This window comes from Heterodontus francisci, unplaced genomic scaffold, assembly GCF_036365525.1.
Source record: "Heterodontus francisci isolate sHetFra1 unplaced genomic scaffold, sHetFra1.hap1 HAP1_SCAFFOLD_148, whole genome shotgun sequence".
Taxonomy (NCBI): Eukaryota; Metazoa; Chordata; class Chondrichthyes; order Heterodontiformes; family Heterodontidae; genus Heterodontus; species Heterodontus francisci.
Window position 1 is genome coordinate 2,582,778 of NW_027142345.1, and position 25,367 is coordinate 2,608,144.

The window sequence follows — 25,367 nt, forward strand, 5'->3', positions numbered from 1 at the left end:
GTTCTTCATAACTTCAGTTATGTGCAGAGACTGGAAAAGCTGGGGTTGTTCTCCTTGGAGCAGAGCAAGTTCATAACAACTTTGACAGAGTTAGAATCAAGGAATCAAATGGTTACAGTACAGAAGGAGACCATTCAGTCCATCATGTCCATGACAGCTCTTTGCAAGAGCAGATCAGCTAATTCCACTCCTCTGCCCTTTCATTGTAGCCCTGCAAATTTTCTCTATTCAGGTGTTTATCCAATTCCCTTCTGAAAGCCACGATTGAATCTGCCTCCAGCACACTCTCAGGCAGTGTATTCCAGATCCGAACCACTCACTCTGTCCCACACCCCGGTACCATTGCAGAAAATCTTTTCTGTTCATTTCATCCCTCATAAATAATTGAAATGAAATGTTTATTAGGAAATGCACAACATAAAAAGGAGAGAGCAATAAACGCTGAGTAAAATAGAAGTCAATGTTTGGAAGGTAAAAAGAGCAAAAGATGTAACTTTTATTCTGGATGAGTGAGAGGAATATATCACACTTTGGGGCTTTTGTAAGAGGATTTACTGATAAACCTGGGATTTGAGAGGAAGCTGGTTCATGGTTTACAGAACAAATTCAGCCCCTGGGGTGGAGCCAACAGCTGCACCGTCCAATAACAGACAGGACGGGGACACTGTCTCAGGCGTGGTGAGCTCAGTCGATGAAAGCATGAAACTCTGAATCTCAAGTTTTTGAGTTTGAGCCCACGGTGGGTGTTTTCTATTTCCTTTTTAGTCTGATTTTACAGGCATTCTCCAGCTCTGAATTCCTCTGCAGAGAGTTCAAGGAGTGTTTGAAATGAGATTCAACAGCAGTATGAGAAAGTCTGTCCTTGATTCAGGACTCTTACCTCTCTGCAGCATCTCGCTGCTGAAGATTGAACTTTTTCTCATTTCATTCTCAGCTCAGGGCCAGTGTGGATCACTGGGACTTCTGGCTGTCTCCCACTTCACAATCCATCAGTGCTGAGAAATCAATGGGGAATATTACTCACATGTTGTAATGTTTTATAAATACTTGAATGTATTTCACACTGTGTCCAACAGTGTGAATCTCCCCTGGTATATCAGCTCACCAACACTTCAACAGAACATTCACATAATGTGAGCTCTGAGATCTGTTCAGATCCCATTCCCAAGACCTGGAAAGTGGGATTGGGCTGGATCACTCTTTTTCAGCTGGCACAGACACGATTGCTAAATGGTCTCATTCTGTGCCATAAATTTTCTCCATTTTCTATGTTCTATGAAGTGAGGTGTGATTGGGAGGGGCAATTCCACCAGGGTTATATTTTCTACCAAAGGAATGACACAAGGGATACTTCACATTTTTATTCATTCATTCATGCGATGTGGGCATCGCTGGCTAGGCCAGCATTTATTGCCCATCCCTAATTGCCCATGAGAAGGTGGTGGTGAACTGCCTTCTTGAACCGCTGCAGTCCATGTGGGGTAGGTACACCCACAGTGCTGTGAGAAAGGGAGTTCCAGGATTTTGACCCAGCGACAGTGAAGGAACGGCGAAATATTCCAAGTCAGGATGGTGTGTGGCTTGGAGGGGAACTTGCAGGTGGTGGTATCCCGTGCATTTGCTGCCCTTGTCCTTCTCGGTGGTAAAGGTCGCTGGTTTGGAAGGTGCTCTATCTCCTTGTGTCCTTTTCCCCAGTTTTTGAATCTTTCGGGGCCGGGTGAACATTTGATTTGCTGCATATGTCCCAAACTGAAGCCTTTTCCACATCTCTGGGCGGTCAGACTTGCTCTGTCTGTTTTTGCTGCTCGTGACCATTAACGAGAACAGGCCACGAGTTCAATGTTTATCAGCAAATGGAAGATAATTGGAAATAATTCTGTGTTACTCCAGACCAGTGACAAAGATGCAATGGATGTTATTCAAAATAAATTCCCTTTGACATTTGATGTAAACTTGTTTGCATCTAAAAGTTGGATTTTAAGTGTGACAAAAATGTGTCAAATTAATGACTGACCATGTGACAGCGCACATGGGGATCAAATCCACAGCCTTGTTGTTATCAACACTGCGTCCTAACCAACTGAACTAAGCGGCCTATAGACAGAGCCAGGTATGGGTTTGCGCCGCACGCTGTGCGGTTTGTGTTTTGTTTCTCACGCTGGGTGACAGAGCGATTGTCCAAACAATGGACACATCACATCCCTGAAACATTGTTCTGATGTAAAACAGTGTGAAATAAGAATTGAGCATGGAAATGGAAAGGAACCAGAAATCAGGACTTTAATCTATTAAAGTTGATCTTGAAATTATACCATGCACGAACATTCCAAGAGAACGAACTCTCTTCTGATATAAAATCCAGGAACTTGAGCTGCTGTAAAATATAGGTGAGCCTGACATGATTTGAACACACAACTTTCTGATCTGGAGTCAGACGCACTACCGTTGCGCCACAAGCTCACAAATAAAGCAAAGTCTTCCATTCCTGGCAGATTTACTTCTTGTTTAGATTCAGTGATTGAAATTAATTCAATCCTCATCTGACCTCCGCTCTGAAAAGGCCTGCCACCCGACCTGAACCCAACGGGACCCGACGACCTGTGTCGGGTCCGGGTCGTGTTGGGTCGCTCTTCCGGGTCTGGCTTTCGGGCTCGGGTCAGGTCGGGCTAGGTTCGGGTCGGGCTGGGTCCAGGTCGGGCTGAGTCCGTGTCGGACACACACAGTAAGTATTACATTTAACTCTGCTGGGAAGTTGAGTTTAATAAGTGTCAAAAGTTGAAAAGCCAACCTAAGCTGGGAGTCCGGGTCATCAAGGAGGGAAACTCTGAGACTGCTCAGTGAGCAAGTGAGCATCTCTATGACGTCATTGCGCTCATGCTGCAGCTTCCTGTAGATTCGGAATCGGGAGGTCGGTAAAGTGAACATTCCGGTGGTCGGGTAAGGATCGGGTCGGTTCGGGCGCGGGAATAAATGGAGATACTCGGGCCGGGTAGGGCTCGGGTCCAATGTGGTTCTGTCAGGTTCGTGTCGGGTTTTTTTTCCTGACAGTTCAGTGCCTTATTTGAACTATTACTTGGAGTTCTGTTTTACAGGGTCTCGGCTGTTTAAGTGTTTCCCAGACCCACTACTCTAATTAATCAGACATTTTGCTGCTAACTGCTGCTGCTACAATTGAAATGTAAAAAAGAATTTCCAGTGACCTGCAACCAATGGACAAATACATTTCAGAAAGATAAAGCTCATTCACCAATCCACAAATGTGTCTTTCTGCTTATATTTATAAACAACTCCTTCTCTCCACTGTGAGAACTATACAATCACTACAGTTATTTGAAAGTTAGTATAAGATGTTCCAGTTCATCAATTTTAAAACTGCAGCAGGTATTTTCCAGAAAACTTCTCTGTTGGAACCTCAGTCCCATTTAGATTGAAAGTGGACAATTAATGTATTCACTTGTTCATTGTGGACAGGTTCTGACTTAGAATAAATCTCATTAACTTTCAATGAGGTGGCAGTATTTCTGTGCTCCCATTTTACACAGTCTGTCCTGTTCATGCACCATGTTTTTGTTCTCCTCTCCCATTCTCCACAGGATACAGATTGCAAGCATCATCAATCTAGCTGTTGAAAAGCATTGGAAGAATCTGGTCACACAGGTATTGAAACATTCATTTTCTGCCATTTTACAAGTTGGTTGCTTTAAACACAGTACGATGTGCAATCATCTTGAAAAGAGATTCTCTTCAATATCCAATACAAACTGAATTACAAACCTGACAGACAAACACAGGAGAACAAGTGACCAGTGAACACAAACCTCATGGTGCTCATTTTCAGATTTATTGCAGTCATCCGAGAAAACAAGTGAAAGAATATTCCAATGAAATGATTTGGAAAGTAGGTGTGACTTTTGTTGGTGTTTTCTTTGCTCTGTTGGTGAAACTTTCTTGCACCTGACTCCTGTTCATGTCTCTGTTTCCTCTATTGAATGAGGAAGGAGGTATTTGATCAGAAATCAACTGGATTGTGTACCTTTGAGAGGGGATTTCTGCACCATCAGGGCTGGAAACAGGAGTGAGTGAAAGACAATGTGTGGAGTTTGATTTTGTACAGAGGGAGAGCAAATCTAACAGGACTGTGAGATATTGGCCTGGATTTTACAGCCCCAAAAGCGGTGAATTCTGAGACTTTCACTGCTATTGAGGGTCTGAACAGCACTGCAACTGCTGGTACATGCACACACTAACACCAGCATCTGGAAGTTGTGGTGGTGAGAAATGTGCTTAGAAGGAGCCTCTGATCATAATCGCACCAGCCCACTCTTTAAAGTGACAGGGACCTGTAGTTCAGCAATTTGGGCTCATTGCCCACAATGTACCCTGATTTTTACCTGGGTTGGATTAAAGCCGGTACCAACAGGCTGCTCGGGAAAGACCTTTCTGTTGACACAACAGCTCCACTATTCCAGGAAGACACCGGCAGCAGCAGTGGTCAACTTTCAGAGGGAATTCAGACATTTTAAATGTTGTATTTTATTTCTTAATTAGATGTAACTTTTTAGCATCGCCTGATCAGAGTTCTTAAATTTACATCTTACTTTTTATTAACAAGATTGAAGTGCTTTTAAAAGATCTCTAAATGTATATGACTTTTTATCAAGATTTACTTGGCTTCTTTGTAAAGACTCTTGAGGAAGATTGAAGTGACTTTTAAAAACTACATCTTATCCTTTAAAATCCTGCTTCCATGTAGATAACATTGGAAGATGTCTTCAGAATAGCTTAGACTATCTTTCTGACAGGTACTGCAACAGCTTAAGACCTACTTTTCTGCAAAAGCTGGTGAATTACCTTCCGGGAGCGGAGAGGAGTGGAGCGGAGCAGACCTATATGGACCGATATGAGGAGAACGTTGAGAGCGGAGCCTATAAATCCAATCCGAGGATCGAGGCCCAGTCTCTTCCCTTCCAGGAGTGGAGTGGAGCTCTTCCAGTGTGCTGGAGTTTTGAAAAAAAAGAAGCCAACTGTGATGTCAGAGGAGAGCTGCAAGGTGATTGGTTGGTGAGTCACTGCTGTTAGTGTATTTAAATAACTTAAAGAAAAGGGCAAAGTTTTTTTACTTGAAAAAAAAAACCTCTGCTGAGAAGATGAGTACTACTAAAGTGTTTTTTTAATTCAGTGTCGCTTATGAAGGACTTGAGATAGTAGTGGGTAGAACAAGGCCCCTAGTGTCATTAGTATTTTTTAATTAAGGGAGTAACTAATTAATCTAAGGGTAAGTCATGGCAGGAGAGCTCAGCCCCGTGATATGCTCCTCCTGCGCTATGTGGGGATTCAGGAACCCTCCCAGTCTCCATGACGACCATGTGTGTAGGAAGTGTATCCAGCTGCAGCTACTGGCTACTCGCATTATGGAGCTGGACCTGCGGGTGTTTTCACTGTGGAGCGTCCACGAAGCTGAGGGCATCATGGATAGCATGTTTAGTGAGGTGGTCGCACCGCAGGTAATGGATGCACAGGCAGAAAAGGGATGGGTGACCACCAGATGGAATAGTAGGAGCAGGCAGGTAGTGCAGGAGTCCCCTGTGGCCATCCCTCTCTCAAACAGAGATACTGCTTTGGTTACTGTTGGGGGGATGACCTCCCAGGGGAAAAGAGCAACACCGCGGTCCGTGCCACCACGGAGGGCTCTGCTGCACAGCAGGGGAGGAAAAGGGGTGGAAGAGCTATTGTGATAGGGGATTCTATCATAAGGGGTGCAGATAGGCGTTTCTGTGGCCGCAAACGAGACTCCAGGATGGTATGTTGCCTCCCTAATACTAGGGTCAAGGATGTTTCGGAGCAGCTGCCGGAAATTTTGAAAGGGGAGGGTGTGCAGCCAGAGATCGTGGTCCATATTGATACGAACGACATAGGCAGGAAGAGAGATGAGGTTCTGCAAAGTGACTATAGGGAGTTAGGCAGAAGGTTAAAGAGCAGGACCTCTAGGGTTGTAATCTCAGGATTACTCCCTGTGACACGTGCTAGTGCGGGTAGGAATAGGAGGATTAGGCAAATGAATGCTTTGCTGAAGACTGGCGAAGGCGGGAGGGCTTCAGGTACTTGGATCATTGGGATCTCTTCTGGTGCAGAGGTGACCTGTACAAGAGGGACGGGTTGCATCTGAACTGGAAGGGGACCAATATCCTTGCAGGGAGATTTTATAGTAATACACTGGAGGGTTTAAACTAGTCTTGCAGCGGGGGTGGGACCCAAAGTAGTAGTCTCTCCGATGAGATAGTTGAGGCAAATGGAGAGGTTAAAGCAAGCAAGTCCAGTAGGAAGGCCAGGAAGGGGCAGGACAGGGAGCGTGGAAGGTCTGGTGAGCTAAACTGCATTTACTTTAATGCAAGTATCCTTACAGGTAAGGCAGATGAACTCAGAGCATGGATCGGTACATGGGATTGTGGTATTGTAGCTATTACGGAAACGTGGTTGAGGGATGGGCAGGACTGGCAGCTCAATGTTCCGCGGTACCGATCCTTCCGGCGTGACAGAGGTGGAGGTAAGAGAGGAGGGGGAGTTGCACTATTGATTAGGGAGGACATCACGGCAGTACTTAGAGAGGATATCCCGGGGTGAATGTCCAGTGAGACCATACTGGTAGAACTTAGAAATAATAAAAGGGTGATCCCTTTGATGGGATTATACTATAGGCCCCCCAATAGTCAGAGGGAAGTGGAGGAGCATATATGGAGGGAAATCACAGATAGGTATAGGAATTATAGGGTTGTAATAGTAGGTGATTTTAACTTCCCTAATATTGACTGGGACTGCCTTAGTGCTGAGGGATCAGATGGGGAAGAATTTGTTAAGTGAGTCCAGGATAGTTTTCTGAAGCAGTACGTGGATGGTCCGACTAGAGAAGGGGCTACACTCGATCTCCTCTCAGGAAATGAGGATGGGCAGGTGGTTGATATGGCAGTGGGGGAGCACTTTGGGACCAGTGACCATAACTCTATTAGCTTCAAGATAGTTATGAAAAAGAATAGGACTGGTCCTCAGGTTGAAGTCCTAACTTGGGGGAAGGCTAATTTCCATGGCATCAGACAGGAACTCTCAAAAGTTGAATGGGAGAGGCTGTTTACAGGTAAAGGGACGTCTGGCAAGTGGGAGGCTTTTAAAAGTGAGATAGGAAGAGTTCAGGGCCAGCATGTTCCTGATAGATGGAAGGGCAAGGCTGGCAAGTTTAGGGAACCTTGGTTGACGAGGGATATTGAGGGTCTGGTCAGGACAAAGAAGGAGGCATACGTCAGGTATAGGCAGCTGGGATCGAGCGAGTCCCTCGAGAAGTATAGGGGATATAGGAGTATACTTAAGAAGGAAATTAGGAGGGCGAAAAGGGGCCATGAGATTTCCCTGGCAGATAAGATAAAGGAGAATCCTAAAATATTCTATAAGTGTATTAAGAATAAAAGGGTAGCTAGGGAGAGAGTAGGTCCCCTTAAGGATCAGTGTGGCAATCTATGTGTGAAGCCACGCGAAATGGACGAGGTCTTAAATGAATATTTCTCGTCTGTATTTACCGTGGAGAAGGTCATGGAAGCTAGTGAGTTCAAGGGAGGGAACAGCGATATCCTGCAGCATATCAACATTACAAAGGAGGAGGTGTTGGAGGTTTTGAAGCGCATTAAGGTGGATAAATCCCCAGGGCCTCATCAGATGTATCCTAGGATGCTATGGGAAGCAAGGGAGGAGATTGCTGGGGCGCTGGCAGAGATTTTTGTATCATCGTTAGCCACGGGTGAGGTACCGGAAGACTGGAGGATAGCTAATTTGTTAATTAATAAATTAAATAACAAATCATGTCGCCTCTTTCTCTTCTAAACTCTGGCGGAGACAAGCCTAGCTTGTCCAATCTTTCCTCGTAAGACAGCCCACCCATTCCATGTATTAGTCTCGTAAACTTTCTCTGTACTACCTCCAATGCATTTACATCCTTCCGCAAATAAGGAGACCAGTACAGTACTCAGTACTGCAGAAGAGGTCTCACCAATGTCCTGTAATGCTGAAGCATAACCTCCCTACTATTGTATTCAATTCCCATGGTGATAAATGATAACATTCTATTAGCTTTCGTAATGACGTGCTGGACCTGCATACTAACCTTTTGCAATTCATGCCCTCGGTCACCCAGATCCCTCTGCATCTCAGAGCTCTGCAATCTCTCACCATTTAGATAATATGCTTTTTTATTCTTCCTGCCATAGTGGACAATTTCCGACTTTCCCACATTATACTCCATTTGCCAAGTCTTTGCCCAATCACTTAACCTATCTATATCCCTTTGTAGCCCCCTTATGTCCTCTTCACAACCTACTTTCCTACCTATCTTTGTGATCAGCAAATTTAGCAACAATACCTTCGGTCCCTTCATCTAAGTCATTTATATAAATTGTAAAAAGTTGAGGCCCCAGCACAGATCCCTGTGGCACACCACTCGTTACTACTTGCCAACCAGACAATGACCCATTTATGCTGACTCTCTGTTTCCTGTCAGCTAGCCAATCTTCTATCCATGCCAATATGTTACCCCCGACACCATGAGCTTCTATTTTCTGCAATAACCTTTGATATGGCACCTTATCCTTCTGGAAATCGAAATACAATACATTCACTGGTTCCCCTTTATCCACAGCACATGTAACTCCCTCAAAGAACTCCAATAAATTGGTTAAACATGATTTCCCTTTCAAAAAACCATGTTGACTCTGCCTGATTACCTTAATTTTTTCTAAATGCCCTGCTATAACATCCTCTGTAATAGCTCCAAACATTTTCCCTAAGACAAATGTTAAGCTAACTGGCCTGTCGTTTCCTGCTTTCTGTCTCCCTCCCTTTTGGAATAAATGAGTTACATTCACTCTTTTCCAATCTAACGGAACCTTCTCGAATCTAGGGAATTCTGGAATATTAAAACAGGCGCATCAACTATCTCACTAGCCAATTCAGGACCTGGCGACTTGTCAACCCGCAGCTCCAACAATTTGTTTCGTACCACTTCCCTGGTGATTGTAATTTTCTTGAGTTCCTCCATCCCTTCCATTTCCTGACTTACAGCTAATACTGGGATGTTATTTGTATACTCAATAGTGAAGACCGATGCAAAGTATCTGTTCAATTCATCTGCCATCTCTTAATTATCCATTATTAATTCCCCAGACACACTTTCTATTGGACCAACAGTCGCTTTGTTAACTCTTTTCTTTTTAAAATATCTATCGAAACTCTTACTAGTTGTCTTGAAATTCCTTGCGAGCTTTCTCTCATACTCTAATTTGACCTTCCTTATCAATCTTTTAGTAATTCTTTGCTGTTTTTTTTATATTCTGTCCAATCTTCTGACCTGCCTCCCACCTTTGCACAATTATAGGCTTTTTCTTTAAGTTTGATAGTATCTTTAACTGTTTTCGTGAACCATGGATGGTGAGTCCCACCTTTGGAACTTTTCTTTCTCGTTGAAATGTATCTATTCTGTGTATTCTGAAATATCCCCTTAAATGTCTGCCACTGCATCTCTATTGACTTATCCCTTAACCTAATTTGCCAGTTCACTTTAGCTAGCTCTGCTTTCATGACCTTATAATTGCCCTTATTTAAATTTAAAATACTAGTCTGGGACCCACTCTCCTCTCCCTCAAACTGAATGTAAAATTCAATCATATTATAATCGCTACTACCTAGGGGCACCTTAACTATGAGGTCATTAATTAATCCTATCTCGTTGCACAATGCCAGGTCTAGTATAGCCTGCTCTCTGGTTGGCTCCAGAATGTATTGTTCCAAGAAATTATCCCCAAAACATTCTATGTACTCCTCATCTAGGCTACCTCTGCCCATCTGAATTTTCCAATCTATATGTAGATTAAAATCCCCCATAATTATCACAGTACCTTTCTGACAAGCTGCCATTATTTCTTCCTTTATATCCCATCCGACAGTGTGGTTAATGTTAGGTGGCCTGTACACCACTCCCACAAGTGACTTCTTGCCTTCATGATTTCTCATTTGTACCCAAACTGCTTCTGCATCCTGATCTCCAGAACTCAGGTCATCCCTCTCTATTACGCTAATACCATCATTAATTAACAGAGATACCCCGCCACCTTTTCCTAGCTTCCTGTCCTTCCAAAATGCCATGTCACCTCCAATATTCACATCCCAATCTATGTCGCCCTGCAGCCATGTCTCTGTAATGACTATCAGATCGTACTTATTTATTCTATTTGTGCTCCCAGTTCATCTGTTTTGTTTCAAATGCTCCATGCATTCAGAATCAGAGCATTTAGTTTTGTCCTTTTATTATTTTTGTCACCTCTAGCCTTATCTGTCGATTTACTCTTAGATTCGTACATTCTGTCCCTTCCTGACACAGTCTGTTTATCATTTCCCATATTTATACCTTTCTCTCTTGCCTTGTCTCTCCTCCTTGATTCACCATATCTTCCCAAATTTGATCCCTTGCCCCCACTATTCGGTTTAAAACCGTCTCTACTTCCCTCGTTATGTGGCTCGCTAGAACACCGGCACCAGCACGGTTCAGGTGTAGACCGTCCCAACGGTACAGCCACCTCTTTCCACAGTACTGGTGCCAATGCCCCACGAACCAGAACCCACTACTACCACACCAGTCTTTCAGCCGCACATTACTTTCTCTAATCTTATTTATCCTATGCCAATTTGCACATGGCTCAGGTAATAATCCAGAGATGATTAACTTTGAGGTTCTGCTTCTTAATTTGGTGCCTGGTTCCTCATACTGACTTTGCAGAACCTCTATCCTTGTCCTGCCTATGTCGCTGGTACCGACATGGACCACGACGACTTGATCCTCCCCCTCCCATTGTATGTTTCGCTCCAGCCCTGAGCAGATGTCCTGAATCCTGGCACCGGTAGGCAACACAGCCGTCTGGACTCTTGCTTTTGCTGCAGAGAACAGAGTCAATCCACCTTACTACACTGTCCCCTACTACCACTACATTCCTTTTTTCTCCCTCTTTGAGCCGCAAACACTTACTGCAGACGTGTTTGCCCTGGATCACACTGGCATCCAGGAACTCCCACATGCTGCAGCTGTGACACATCACCTGTCCTGTCAACCTTAACGTGTTTCAATTAACTACTTAAATATTTTATTCAATTATTAATTTTATTGCATATTTTATTAAACTTACCACTAGTTTGTTTACTATTTTAAACGTTAGGACTAAAATGGATCTTAATCACTTACCAGATGCGCATCAAGCAGGTCGGTTCTTCCAAACCAATCAACTACCTGCTTGCCTGTGATGTCACAGCTTACCAGATCCTCACCAAACAGCTCCTTCCACTGCACCGAAGAAAGAACCAAATCCTGTGTCCTCACCCCAGCGGCTCTCTGTTTCCCTGCTCTCACTCTCCATTATGACGTCACTCCTCGATTTTTTTTTCCCCTGCTCTTCTCCTGCCGTGCTCCTCTCTCTCTCGGTCTCCGAGTCTGTGCTTTTGGCGCATTTCTTCATTTGTTGTTCCGTTGTGCTCCTCTGTTTCTGGTCCAAAATCTGACTCTGGTGGGACTTGAACCCACAATCTTTGAACATCGTCGTAATCATTATTTAGAAGTTCAACACGCTATCCATTGCGCCACTGAGCCTCACACATTTTTGTTGACATCACTAAGGCCTTTGATCTTGTTAGCAGAGACGGCCTCTTCAAACTGCAATGGAACAGAGGCTGCCCTCCTGACCTCTTGGGCATCATCTCTTCTTTCCACGAGAAGATGCACAGTTCCATCAGTTACAATGGAGCAACATCAGACGCTTTCAAGATCAGCAGTGGGGTAAAGCAGGGCTGCGCGCTGGCGCCAACTCTCTTAGGAATAGAGGAACATAGGAGTAAGCTATTCAGCACGTCGAGCCTGCTCTGTCATTCAATTCGATCATGGCTGATCACCTACCTCAAAGCCCCTTTCCCATGCTATCCCCATATCCCTGGATGTCATGAGTATCAAGATTTCTATCAATTTCTGTCTTGAACATGCTCAATGATTGAGCTGCCACAGCCCTCTGGGGCACAGTATTCCAATGATTCACCACCGTCTGAGTGAAGAAATTCCACCCATCTCAGTTTTAAATGGCCTACTCCTTATTCTGAGACGATGTCCTTTGGTTTTAGACTCACCAACCAGGGCAAACATCCTGTCTACATCCACACTGTCACGCCCTGTAAGAATTTTGTCAGTTTCAATCAGATCACCTCTCATTCTTCGAAACTTTAAGGAATACAGGCCCAGTTTCCTCATAAGACAATCCCACCATCCCAGGGATTAGTCTGGTGACATAAAAACAAGAAATGCTGGAACCACTCAGCAGGTCTGGCAGCATCTGTGAAAAGAGAAGCAGAGTTAACGTTTCAGGTCAGTGACCCATCTTCGGAACTGACATATATTAGAAAAGTCACAGGTTATAAGCAAGTGGGGTGGGGGTGGGGCAAGAGATAACAAAGGAGAAGGTGTAGATTGGACAAGGCCACATAGCTGACCAAAAGGTCATGCAGCAAAGGCAAACAATATGTTAATGGTGTGTTGAAAGACAAAGCATTAGTACAGATTAGTTGTTAATGGACTGAATATTGAACAGCAGGAAGTACAAACCTAAAAAAAAACAGTAGGTAAGCAAACTGAACAAACTGAGATGAAATGAAATAAATGCAAAAAAAAGATTAGTTTGTTGACCCTCTGTTTCACCCCCTCTATGGCAAGTGTATCCTTCATAAGATGAGGAGACTAAACTGTACACAATACTCCAGTGCGGATTCACCAAGGCTCTATACAATTGCAGCAAGACATCTTTACTCCTGTACTCATGACCCCTCGTGTGGGTACAACATACCATTTGCCTTCCTAATTGATTGCTGCACCTGCACAAGAGCTTTTAGTGTCTCAGGAACAAGGACACCCAGGTCCCTTTGGACATCGACACTTCCCAACCTCTCACCATTTAAGAAATACTCTGTCTTTCTGTTTATTCTACCAAAGTGAATAACTTCACACTTATTCACATTATATTCCATGTTCTTGCCCATTCACCTAGCCTCTCCAGGTCCCCTGGAAGCCTCTCTGCATCCTCCTCACAATTCACACTTCACCGAGTTTTGTGTCATCTGCAAACTTGGAAATATTACATTTAATCCCCACATCCAAATCATTTATATAGGTTGTTAACAGCTGTGGCTCCAACACTGATCCTTGCAGTACCCCAATAGTAACAGCCTGCCATCCTGAGAAGGACCGTTATTCCTGCTCTCTGTTTTCGGTCTGTTCACCAATTCTCAATCCATATCAGTATATTATCCCCAAGCCTATGTGCTCTAATTTTGTTTACTCACCTCCTGTGTCGGACCTTACCAAAGGAAAATACAAATACCACACATCCACTGGTTCTCCTTTATCTGTTCTATAGGTAACATCCTCAAAAATCTCAACAGGTTTTTCAAACCTGTTTTCCTTTTCATAAATCTATGTTGACTCTGCCCAATCATGTCATCATTTTCGAACTGTCTAGTTATCACATCCTTTATCATTGGCATATTCTTCTCCATGCTGCTATTGTACACTTTCAATTACTCAGATATAGGTGTTCACCTGCACATCAGAGCTGACGACAAGCTGTTCAACTTGGCAAGACTGTGCGCCAAGACCAAAGTGGGTAAATTCCTAGTCTGTGAGTTGCTATTTGCTGATGATGCTGTGCTGACATCCCATAATGAAGTTCAGTCACAGCAGCTTGTAGATCGGTTCTCCCTGGCCTGCAAAGAGTTTGGACTGACAATCAGCATCAGGAAGATCAAAGTTATGGGCCAGGACGTAGAGACTCCACTTTCCATCAACATCGACAACCTCACTTTGGAGGTTGTCAACAGCTTCACATACCTTCAATCAACAATCACCAGAAATCTGTCCCTTGATGCTGAAATCAGCACCAGGATTGTCAATGCTGCAGCTGTCATGTCAAAGTTGAGAAGACAAGTGTGAACCGACAGCAAACTGACCGAAAATACAAAGCTCCACGTGTACCAGGCTTGTGTTCTCAGCACCCTCCTTTATAGTAGAGAAGCATCAACAACTTATACAAGCCAAAAAAAGCGGCTGAACAGCTTCCACCTCCACTGCCTCAGATGGATACTGGGCATCTCCTGGCAGGACAGAGTGCCGAATGCGGAAGTACACCAGCGTGCAGGGATCCGCAGCATGTTTGCCCTCTTGAGTCAGCGGTGACTCTGTTGACTGGGCCAAATGGATGACGGTCACATTGCCAAAAACATGCTCTATGGTGAGCTTGCTATCAGCATGAGATCAACAGGTCAGGGAAAAAAATCAAGTCCTTTGGAGAGGTTTGAGTTAATTCAGGAGAGTGGGCATGGATTTATCAATGGGAGTTCATGCTTGACGAATCTAACTGCATTTGTTGATAAACTATCTGAGAATACTGATGAAGGGAATGCAGTGGATGTTGTTTATATGGATATTACGAAAGCATTTTATAAAGTACCACATAAAAGGGTGGTTAACAAAATTGGGGTTCATGGATTAGGAGGGTCAGTGTCCATTTGGATAGTAAATTGTTTTAAAGACTGAAAACAGCGAGTCATATTAAATGGTTCTTGGTCAGACCGGAGGATAGTCGACAGTGGTGTTCCCCAAGGGTCAGTGCCAGAACCACTGCTTTTTTTGCTAAAAGTAAGTGACTTGGATCTTGGAATACAGAGTAGAATCTCAAAATAAGCCGATGACACCAAACTTGGAGGAGTGGCAAACAGTGAGGATGATATGAACTGCCTGCAACAGGACAGTGATAGGCTAGCAGAATGGGCAGACAGATGGCAGATGGAATTTAATAGTGACAAGTGTGAGGTGATGTATTTTGGCATAAGGAATAGGGAGAGGCAATATATACTTAATGGCACAGTTGTAAAGAGTGTGCTGGAATAGAGGGACTTGGGGTTCATGTGCACCGATCTTTGAAGGTGGCAAGACATATTGCGAGAGTGGTTAGCAAAGCATATGGGATCTTGGGCTTTATAAATAGAGGCATTGAGTACAAAAGCAGGGAAGTTATGCTGAACCATTATAAAACTCTGGTTAGGCCCCAATTGGAGTGTTGCTTCCAGTTCTGCTCAGCAGACTTTAGAAAGAATGTGAGGGTCCTTGAGAGGATGCAGAGGCGATTTACCAGAATGGATCCAGGGATGGGGGATTTTAGTTACAAGGTTAGGTTGGAAAAGCTAGGATTATTCAGCCTATATCAAAGGAGATTGAGTGGAGAATTGATAGAGGTGTATAACACCTCTAGAGAACAGGCCATCCTGGACTGGGTATTGTGTAATGAGAAAGGATTAGTTAACAATCTTGTTGTGTGGGGTCCCTTGGGGAAGTGCGCCCATAATATGATAAAATTCTTCATTAAGATGGAGAGTGAGAGAGTTGATTCCGAGACTAGGGTCCTGAATCGAAACAAAGGAAACTATGAAGGTATGAGGCGGGAGTTGGCTATGATAGATTGGGGAACGTTACTTAAAGGGTTGACAGTGGATAGGCAATGGCTAGCATTTAAAGAGCGCATGGATGAATTACAACAATTGTTCATTCCTGTCTGTGCAAAAGTAAAACAGGAAGGGTGGCTCAACTGTGGCTTACAAAAGAAATTAAGGAAAGTATTAGATCCAAGGAGGAGAAATATAAAATGGCCAGAACAAGCAGCAAACCTGAAGATTGAGAGCAGTTTGGAATTTAGCAGAGGAGGACAAAAGGATTGATTAAGAAGGGGGAAATAGAGTATGAGAGTAAGCTAGCAGAGAACATAAAAACTGACTGTTAAAGCTTCTCTAGATATGTGTCGAGAAAAAGATTAGTGAAGACAAATGTGGGTCCCTTACAGTCAGAAGCGGGGGAATTTATAATGGGGAACAAAGAAATGGCAGACCAATTAAATACATACTTTGGTTCTGTCTTCACAAAGGACGAGACAAATTACCTCCCAGAAATGTTGGGGAACATAGGGTCTAATGAGAAGGAGGAAATGTATGAAATCTGTATTCGTAGGGAATGTTTGGGAAATTGATGGGATTGAAGGCCGATAAATCCCCAAGGCCTGATAATCTGCATCCCAGAGTACTTAAGGAGGTGGACCTTGAAATAGCAGATGCATTTCTGGTCTTGTTTCAAAATTCTATCGACTCTGGAACAGTTCCAATGGATTGGACGGTAGTTAATGTAACTCCACTATTTAAAAAAAGAGGCAGAAAGAAAACAGCGAATTATATACCGGTTAGCCTGACATCAGTCGTGGGGAAAATGCTGGAGTCCATTATAAAAGTTGTAATAGCAGAGTGCAATAATAACTCGTCTCCACTCCTAGTATTTCTAAATCCCACACATTCACTATGATGTGAACAATTATTTCCTGTTGTGTCTCTCTCAGATTTGTAAACTTCACTGTATTGGAGTGAGGTGACATCTACTGGCGGGAAGCAAGAACTGCAATCAAGCAGCAGAAACTCCACAGTCTGTCAGGGTTAAAGAAACATTGCAATGTGAGGACACAGCGAAGTGGTTTGATTGGGTAGATGGAGACATGATTCCACTTGTGGTGGTGTCTGAAGCAAAAGCCAGAAATACAAAATTGTCATTAATAAAAGAAATGAGGAATTCATGAAAAATGTAGTAACGTAGTGAATGGTTAGAATGTGGATAGAATAGAAAGTGAGATTGGAAGGACAGAAGCAGTCTGAAAGGATGGCTGCAACAAAAGGTGAGTGCCCAAAAACGTTAACTGTGTTTCTCACAGCACAGATGCTGCCAGAGCTGCTGAACATTTCCAGCACTTTCTGTTTTTATTTCAGCATTTGCAGGATGTTGCTTTGATCTGAAAAAAAAATGGATGATCGGCTGGGGGATTCCAGTGAAATTCCACAGCAGCTAAAGAAACCTGACTGGTCAGTGGCTCGTTGGTCTAGGGGTGTGATTCTCGCTTAGGGAATGTGATTGATTAACATATAAGAAATCCAGGATTCTAATCCCAGATGAGCCCTGGCCTGCTGGCATTTTTAGATTAAGGTTATCTATTGGTTTCAGCTTTGCAGAAGGTGGAATTGACTTCCAAACAGAGCTGGCATGAGGACCAGACAACTGGATTCAAAGAGCTTGTCGACAAAATTGCAATAAACTAAATGAACAGATAGCCAAGTGGGAATATAAAGTTGTTGCTGTAATTGTGACCTGACTCCAAAAACAACAGGACTGGGTTCTGGACTGGAATGGAATGGAATTCTTCAGTGTTTCTGTTGTTTGGCTTGCATTGAATCTTCGATTTTCTTGTTTTTCACTTTGTCCATGCCTTTGAATAATTGTGGATCCTTCTTCAGGGTGTCTTCTTTCACCAGGTAGTTCTGACCTCTGATGATGTTGATTGTAATCAGCTTCAATTCGCTGATAGTTTTGGAAGTGAGCAGATTTCCTTTGCTTGAGTCTACAACATGGAACTCAGTCTGACATGTGGACACATGGGAGGATTTGAATGCCATCCCTGCGTTGGAGTTGTATCCATCTAATAAGAGACCGAGTAGAAGTGACAGTTCTGTCAGTCGAATATGAGACTTTTAATGGCAGGGTTGTGAGTTTGAGTGCCATTCTGTTATTCCCTTTTTTAAGGCTTCATGAGCAGAGCGTACAGGGAGTGTTTGAAATGAGCAAGTCTCGCTTTGATTCAGGACTCTTACCTCTCAGCAGCATCTCACTATGAAAGATTGAATTTGATCTCATTTCATTCTCAGCTCGGGGTCTGTGCGGCTCAGTGGCACTTCTGGCTGTCTCCCGCTTCACAATCCATCAGTACTGAGAAAGCAATGGGGAATATTACTCACATGTTGTGTTCTTTAATTTTTTGGAAAACATGAATGTATGTATTTTCTTCCAAAACAAGGACCCCAAGCCGCTGTTAATGTAGTGCTGAAATAGCTCAGTTTGGAGAGCGTTAGACTGAAGATCTAGAGGTCCCTGGTTCAATCCCGGGTTTCAGCAATTTTGCTTCCTTATGCGTCCCTTGCCTTGGTTCTGATTTTCCAGTTGCACAATTTACTTTGAGATTATTTCCCAAGCACCAGTGGATTGAATTTGAGAAACAACACAGAGTCATTTACAACATAGAAGGTGGTCATTTGGCCTATCACGTCCATGCTGGCTCTCCCCGGAGCAATCTAGTCAGTTCCACTCACCAGCTCGATCCCTTTCCTCCTGCAAGTTTCTTTCCTTCAAGTATCCATCCAATTTCCTGTTCAAATCATTGATTGTCTCTGCTTCCACCACACTCGTGGGCCAAGACATTACCACCCACAACATAAAAAATTCCAACTCATCAAGGATGGGAAATATTTACATCTTCTATATTTGCTTATTCTCTATTTCTATGAGAATAGACTGGCAGTCAACATGAAAGGAAACCCAAACATCTTCGAGCAGCATGTAAATGATATGTGGGTAGTAAGTGGTTGAGTCGGGCCTATTAGGGACAAAAAGGATAATATAAGCTTAGAAGTGCAGGGCAATGTTAATCTACTTAATGAGTACTTTGTATCAGTGATCACTAAGGAAGTGGAATTCGACAAAATATCAGTCGAAGTGAAGAGAGCAGAGTCAATGGAGAGGGTACAAATTGAGAGAGGGTGGTACTAAAAAGGCTGGCTGTGCTTAGGGAAGATAAATCACCTGGTCTGGATGGCTGGCATCCCAGGTTGCGAAAGGAAATGCGGATGCAGATAATGGAAGAGTTTGCCATAATCTTCCAATCTTCCCTGGATACGGGGGAGGTGCCAGAGGATTTAAACAGTGGCAAATGCGACACCCTTATTCAAGAAAGGGTGTAAGGACAGTCCAGGTAACTACAGGCCAGTTAGATTAACAGCAGCGGTGGGTAAGGTTTTAGAAAGAATAATCAGGGTAAAAAATCAACAGTCACTTGGAGAGGTTCGAGTTAATTAAGGAGAGTGAGCATGGATTTATAAATGGGAGTTCATGCTTGACTAATCTAACTGCATTTTTTGATGAACTAACAGAGCAGGTTGATGAAGGGAATGCAGTGGATGTTGTTTATATGGATTTTAAGGAAGCGTTTGACAAGGTACCACATAAAAGAGCGGTTAACAAAATTGAGGTTCGTGGTATAGGAGGGTCAGTGTCCAATTGGATAGAAAATTGGTTTAAGGACAGAAAACAGCGAGTCTTATTAAATGGTTCTTTGTCAGACTGGAGGATAGTCGACAGTGGTGTTCCCCAAGGGTCAGTGCTAGAACCACTGCTTTTTTTGCTCAAGGTAAGTGACTTGGATCTTGGAATACAGAGTAGAATCTCAAAATATGCCGATGACACCAAACCTGGAGGTGCGGCAAACAGTGAAGATGATATGAACTGCCTGCAACAGGACAGTGATAGGCTAGCAGAATGGGCAGTCAGGTGGCAGATGGAATTTAATAGTGACATGTGTGAGGTGATGTATTTTGGCATAAGGAATAGGGAGAGGCAATATATACTTAATGGCACAGTTCTAAAGAGTGTTCTGGAATAGAGGGACTTGGGGTTCATGTGCATCAATCTTTGAAGGAGGCAAGTCATATTGCGAGAGTGGTTCGCAAAGCATATGGGATCTTGGGCTTTATAAATAGAGGCATTGAGTACAAAAGCAGGGAAGTTATGCTGAACCATTATAAAACTCTGGTTAGGCCCCAATTGGAGTGTTGCTTCCAGTTCTGCTCAGCAGACTTTAGAAAGAATGTGAGGGTCCTTGAGAGGACGCAGAGGCGATTTACCAGAATGGATCCAGGGATGGGGGATTTTAGTTACAAGGTTAGGTTGGAAAAGCTAGGATTATTCTGCCTTTCTCAAAGGAGATTGAGTGGAGAATTGATAGAGGTGTATAACACCTCTAGAGAACAGGCCATCCTGGACTGGGTATTGTGTAATGAGAAAGGATTCGTTAACAATCTTGTTGTGTGGGGTCCCTTGGGGAAGTGCGCCCATAATATGATAAAATTCTTCATTAAGATGGAGAGTGAGAGAGTTGATTCCGAGACTCGGGTCCTGAATCGAAACAAAGGAAACTATGAAGGTCTGAGGCGGGAGTTGGTTTTGATAGATTGGGGAACGTTACTTAAAGGGTTGACAGTGGATAGGCAATGGCTAGCATTTAAAGAGCGCATGGATGAATTACAACAATTGTTCATTCCTGTCTGTGTAAAATTAAAACAGGAAGGGTGGCTCAACTGTGGCTTACAAAAGAAATTAAGGAAAGTATTAGATCCAAGGAGGAGAAATATAAAATGGCCAGAACAAGCAGCAAACCTGAAGATTGTGAGCAGTTTGGAATTTAGCAGAGGAGGACAAAAGGATTGATTAAGAAGGGGGAAATAGAGTATGAGAGTAAGCTAGCAGAGAACATAAAAACTGACTGTAAAAGCTTCTATAGATATGTGTAGAGAAAAAGATTAGTGAAGACAAATGTGGGCCCCTTACAGTCAGAAACGGGGGAATTTATAATGGGGAACAAAGAAATGGCAGACCAATTAAATACATACTTTGGATCTGTCTTCACAAAGGAGGATACAAATTATCTCCCAGAAATGTTGGGGAACATAGGGTCTAGTGAGAAGGAGGAGAAGGGTCTAGGAGAAGGAGCCTTTCAGTGCAGCAGCTTTTTCGGGAGCAGAGTGTGAGCGAGTGAGCAGCTGGGAAAGTCAGTTTGAAAGTAAATTTAATTTCCTTTTGTTTTTCGGCGGAGGCCAGGGGGCTGCTGGGTAAGTAAAACACTGTATATTTGGTCGGTTTCTGAACCCGAGACACCACACTTGTAGTGTCTCCCACCCGCCCTCCTGCTCTAACCAAAAAAAAAGGACTCGGTGGGGTGTTTATAAGGTAAGGCTTTTTCGATTTCTCTGGTTTTATTGTGATTGGTAAAAACTTTACGTTCCTTTTTCATTTAACTAAGTTTAAACTTAAGATTAAAAATGGCAGGAGATCTCAGACCCGTATCATGCTTCTCTTGCTCAATGTGGGAGCTCAGGGACATGGCTGATGACCCTGACTCCTTCACGTGCAGGAAGTGTGTCCAGCTGCAGCTCTTGTTAGACCGCATGACGGCTCTCGAGCAGCGGATGGACTCACTTTGGAGCATGCGCGATGCTGAGGAGGTCGTGGATAGCACGTTTAGTGAATTGGTCACACCGCAGATTAGGATTGCTGAGGGAGAAAGGGAATGGGTGACCAAAAGGCAGAGAAAGAGCAGGAAGGCAGCGCAGGAGTCCCCTGCGGTCATCTCCCTCCAAAACAAGTATACCGTTTTGGATACTGTTGAGGGAGATGGCTCACCAGGGGAAGGCAGCAGTAGCCAGGTCCATGGCACCGTGGCTGGCTCTGCTGTTCAGAAGGGCGGGAAAAAGAGTGGAAGGGCGATAGTCGTAGGGGATTCGATTGTAAGGGGAGTAGATAGGCGGTTCTGTGGTCGAAAACGAGGCTCCCGAATGGGATGTTGCCTCCCAGGTGCACGGGTCAGGAACGTCTCAGATCGGCTGCAGAACATTCTAAAGGGGGAGGGTGAACAGCCAGTTGTCATTGTGCACATAGGCACTAATGATATAGGTAAAAAACGGGATGAGGTCCTACAAGCAGAGTTTAGGGAGTTAGGAGCCAAGTTAAAAAGTAGGACCTCAGAGGTAGTAATCTCAGGATTACTACCAGTGCCACGTGATAGTCAGAGTAAAAATGAAAGAATAGTCAGGATGAATGCGTGGCTTGAGAGATGGTGCAGGAAGGAGGGGTTCAGATTTTTGGGACATTGGGACCGGTTCTGTGGGAGGTGGGACTATTACAAATTGGACGGTCTACACCTGGGCCGGACTAGAACCAATGTCCTTGCAGGTACTTTTGCTAACGCTGTTGGGGAGGGTTTAAACTAATGTGGCAGGGGGATGGGAACCAATTGAGGTCAGTTGACAGTAAGGAGGTAGTAACAAAAGCCTGTAAGGAACTAGATAATGAAGTCAGTGTGACTAAGGGGAAGAGCAGGCAGGGAGCAGATGATGAATATAAAGGGACTGGTGGTCTGAGGTGCATTTGTTTTAATGCAAGAAGTGTAGTAGGTAAGGCAGATGAACTTAGGGCTTGGATTAGTACCTGGGAGTATGATGTTATTGCTATTACTGAGACTTGGTTGAGGGAAGGGCATGATTGGCAACTAAATATCCCAGGATATCGATGCTTCAGGCGGGATAGAGAGGGAGGTATAAGGGGTGGAGGAGTTGCATTACTGGTCAAAGAGGATATCACAGCTGTGCTGAAGGAGGGCACTATGGAGGACTCGAGCAGTGAGGCAATATGGACAGAACACAGAAATAGGAAGGGTGCGGTAACTGTTGGGGCTGTACTACAGGCCTCCCAACAGCGAGCGTGAGATAGAGGTACAAATATGGAAACAGATTATGGAAAGATGTAGGAGCAACAGGGTGGTGGTGATAGGAGATTTTAATTTTCCCAACATTGACTGGGATTCGCTTAGTGTTAGAGGTCCAGATGGAGCAGAATTTGTAAGGAGCATCCAGGAGGGTTTTCTAGAGCAGTATGTAAATAGTCCAACTCGGGAAGGGGCCATACTGGACCTGGTGTTGGGGAATGAGCCCGGCCAGGTTGTTGAAGTTTCAGTAGGGGACTACTTTGGGAATAGTGATCACAATTCCGTAAGCTTTAAAATACTCATGGACAAAGACGAGAGTGGTCCTAAAGGAAGAGTGCTAAATTGGGGGAAGGCCAACTATACCAAAATTCGGCAGGAGCTGGGAAATGTAGATTGGGAGCAGCTGTTTGAAGGTAAATCCACATGTGATATGTGGGAGGCTTTTAAAGAGAGGTTGATTAGCGCGCAGGAGAGACATGTTCCTGTGAAAATGAGGGATAGAAAGGGCAAGATTAGGGAACCATGGATGACAGGTGAAATTGTGAGACTAGCTAAGAGGAAAAAGGAAGCATACATTAGGTCTAGGCGGCTGATGAAAGACGTAGCTTTGAAAGAATATCGGGAATGTAGGACCAATCTGAAACGAGGAATTAAGAGGGCTAAAAGGGGTCATGAAATATCTTTAGCAAACAGGGTTAAGGAAAATCCCAAAGCCTTTTATTCATATATAAGGAGAAAGAGGGTAACTAGAGAAAGGATTGGCCCACTAAAGGACAAAGGAGGAATGTTATGCTTGGACTCAAAGAAAATGGGTGAGATTCTAAACGAGTACTTTGCATCGGTATTCACCGAGGAGAGGGACATGACGGATGTTGAGGTTAGGAACAGATGTTTGATTACTCTAGGTCAAGTCGGCATAAGGAGGGAGGAAGTGTTGGGTATTCTAAAGGGCATTAAGGTGGACAAGTCCCCAGGTCCGGATGGGATCTATCCCAGGTTACTGAGGGAAGCGAGAGAGGAAATAGCTGGGGCCTTAACAGATATCTTTGCAGCATCCTTAAACACGGGTGAGGTCCCGGAGGACTGGAGAATTGCTAATGTTGTCCCCTTGTTTAAGAAGGGTAGCAGGGATAATCCAGGTAATTATAGACCGGTGAGCCTGACGTCAGTGGTAGGGAAGCTGCTGGAGAAGATACTGAGGGATAGGATCTATTCCCATTTGGAAGAAAATGGGCTCATCAGTGATAGGCAACATGGTTTTGTGCAGGGAAGGTCATGTCTTACCAACTTAATAGAATTCTTTGAGGAAGTGACAAAGTTGATTGATGAGGGAAGGGCTGTCGATGTCATATACATGGACTTCAGTAAGGCGTTTGATAAGGTTCCCCATGGCAGGCTGATGGAGAAAGTGAAGGCGCTTGGGGTCCAAGGTGTACTGGCTAGATGGATAAAGAACTGGCTGGGCAACAGGAGACAGAGAGTAGCAGTAGAAGGGAGTTTCTCAAAATGGAGACGTGTGACCAGTGGTGTTCCACAGGGATCCGTGCTGGGACCACTGTTGCTTGTGATATACATTAATGATTTGGAGGAAAGTATAGGTGGACAGATTAGCAAGTTTGCAGACGACACTAAGATTGGTGGAGTAGCAGATAGTGAAGGGGACTGTCAGAGAATGCAGCAGAATATAGATAGATTGGAGAGTTGGGCAGAGAAATGGCAGATGGAGTTCAATCAGGGCAAATGCGAGGTGATGCATTTTGGAAGATCCAATTCAAGAGTGAACTATACAGTGAATGGAAAAGTCCTGGGGAAAATTGATGTCCAGAGAGATTTGGGTGTTCAGGTCCACTGTTCCCTGAAGGTGGCAACGCAGGTAAATAGAGTGGTCAAGAAGGCATACGGCATGCTTTCCTTCATCGGACGGGGCATTGAGTACAAGAGTTGGCAGGTCATGTTACAGTTGTATAGGACTTTGGTTCGGCCACATTTGGAATACTGCGTACAGTTCTGGTCGCCACATTATCAAAAGAATGTGGATGCTTTGGAGAGGGTGCAGAGGAGGTTCACCAGGATGTTGCCTGGTATGGAGGGCGCTAGCTATGAAGAGAGGTTGAGCAGATTAGGATTATTTTCATTAGAAAGACGGAGGTTGAGGGGGGACCTGATTGAGGTGTACAAAGTCATGAGAGGTATCGACAGGGTGGATCGCAAGAGGCTTTTTCCCAGAGTGGGGGTTTCAATTACTAGAGGACACGAGTTCAAAGTGAAAGGGGAAAAGTTTAGGGCGGATATGCGTGGAAAGTTCTTTACACAGAGGGTGGTGGGCACCTGGAACGCATTGCCAGCGGAGGTGGTAGATGCGGGCACGATGGAGTCTTTAAAGATGTATCTAGACAGATACATGAATGGGCAGGAAGAAAAGAGATACAGAACCTTAGAAAATAGGCGACATGTTTAGAGAGAGTATCTGGATCGGCGCAGGCTTGGAGGGCCGAAGGGCCTGTTCCTGTGCTGTAATTATCTTTGTTCTTTGTTCTTGTTCTAGGAACTGTATGAAATCAGTATTGGTAGGGAATGTTTGGGAAATTGATGGGATTGAAGGCCGATAAATCCCCAGGGCCTGATAATCTACATCCCAGAGTACTTAAGGAAGTGGCCCTTGAAATAGCAGATGCATTTCTGGTCTTTTTTCAAACTTCGCTCGACTCTGCAACAGTTCCAATGGATTGGACGGTAGTTAATGTAACTCCACTATTTAAAAAAAGAGGCAGAAAGAAAACAGCGAATTACATACCGGTTAGCCTGACATCAGTCGTGGGGAAAATGCTGGGGTCCATTATAAAAGATGTAATAGCA

At 44.0% G+C, this 25,367-nt stretch overlaps 1 non-coding gene across 1 annotated transcript; it reads left to right on the forward strand.

Annotated features, from left to right (window-relative positions):
* Window positions 1-18,021: 18,021 nt before the first annotated feature.
* trnaf-gaa (transfer RNA phenylalanine (anticodon GAA)) lies at window positions 18,022-18,094 on the forward strand. The gene has a single exon. It is a non-coding gene; the product is annotated as a tRNA-Phe (tRNA).
* The last annotated feature ends 7,273 nt before the right edge of the window (window positions 18,095-25,367 follow it).